Here is a 1,676-nt window from a genome sequence, read left to right as displayed (position 1 = left end):
TTTTTTTTGAGATGGAGTTTTGCTCTTGTTGCCCAGGCTGGAGTGCAATGGCGCCATCTCGGCTCACTGCAACCTCTGCCTCCTGAGTTCAAGCGATTCTCCTGCCTCAGCCTCCCAAGTAACTGGGAATACAGGCGCCTGCCACCACACCAGGCTAATTTTTTGTATTTTTAGTAGAGACAGGGTTTCACCATATTGGCCAGGATGGTCTCGATCTCTTGACTTCATGATCTGCCTGCCTTGGCTTCCCAAAGTGCTGGGATTATAGGCTTGAGCCACCGCGCCCAGCCTTAGACCCTTATTCTTTCTTCATCTTTCAAAATCCTCTGCTCTTTGAAATTAATGTCTCAAACTATATGATCTGCTGCCTCTTACTTGTTGCGAGGGTCTTCAAACCTGGTTGTTCACCCACATTCACTGATAATGTTAGCACCTGGCTCATCCTCTTCCTCTTTTCACCTATTTTCCTCACATCATCGTTGATAACTTCAGAATCCATCAGGGCAATCCATTGTGGCCTCTCAGCTCCTCAGTCTCTTCTCCAGTGATCTTCCTCTTCAGCCCATCCTCAGACCTCTACCCTAGGCTTTGTTATCTCTAAAAACAAACTCTCCCAATTTTTTTTTTTTTTTTTTTTTTTGAGACGGAGTCTCACTCTGTTGCCCAGGCTGGAGTGCAATGGCACCATCTCGGCTTACTGCAACCTCTGCTTCCCGGGTTCAAGCGAATCTCCTGCCTCAACCTCCTGAGTAGCTGGGATTACAGCTGTGCACCACCATGCCCGGCTAATTTTTGTGTTTTTAGTAGAGACGGGGTTTCACCATGTTGGCCAGTTTGGTCATGAACTCTGGAACTCAGGTGATCCGCCAACCTCGGCCTTCTAAAGTGTTGGGAATTTCTCTCTTGTTGCCCAGGCTAGAGTGCGGTGGCATGATCTCGGCTCACTGCAACCTCTGCCTCTGGGGTTCAAGCGATTCTCAGTCACCCGAGTAGTGGAGATTACAGGCACCCACCACCATGCCTGGCTAATTTTTTTATTTTTAGCAGAGATAGGTTTTACCACATTGCCCAGGCTGGTCTCGAATTCCTGACCTCAAGCTATCTGTCGGCCTTGGCCTCCCAAAATGCTGGGATTACAGGCATGAGCTGCCATGCCTAGCAACAATTTTTTTCTTTTGTTTTGAGACAGAGTCTTGCTGTGTTGCCCAGGCAGGAGTGCAGTGGTGTGATCTCAGTTCACTGCAATTTCTGCTTCCTGGATTCAAGCGATTCTTATGGCTCAACCTCCCAAGAAGCTGGGATTACGCCTGGCTTTTTTTTTTTTTTTTTTTTTTTTTTTTTGAGACTGAGTCTTGCTCTGTCACCCAAGTTGGAGTGCAGTAGCGTGATCTCGGCTCTCTGCAGGCCTCCGACGCCTGGCCAATTTTTGTATTTTTTGTAGAGATGGGGTTTTGCCATGTTAACAAGTCAGGCTGGTCTCAAGCCTCAAGCAATCTGCTTGGCCTCAAGTGATCTGCTTGCTTCGGCCTCCCAAAGTGCTAAGATTATAGGCATGAGCCACTGTGCCTGGCTTTCTTCCAATTTTTTGGATTCAAGCCAGGAATGTTTCATAATCATTTCTGGCCTTCTAGTTCATTTACTCACATATTCTCACTTCTTTTTTTTTTTTTTTTTTT

Source organism: Rhinopithecus bieti, unplaced genomic scaffold, assembly GCF_001698545.2.
Source record: "Rhinopithecus bieti isolate Rb0 unplaced genomic scaffold, ASM169854v2 scaffold_32008, whole genome shotgun sequence".
NCBI classification, from domain to species: domain Eukaryota; kingdom Metazoa; phylum Chordata; class Mammalia; order Primates; family Cercopithecidae; genus Rhinopithecus; species Rhinopithecus bieti.
Note: the sequence above shows the minus strand (reverse complement) of the source record.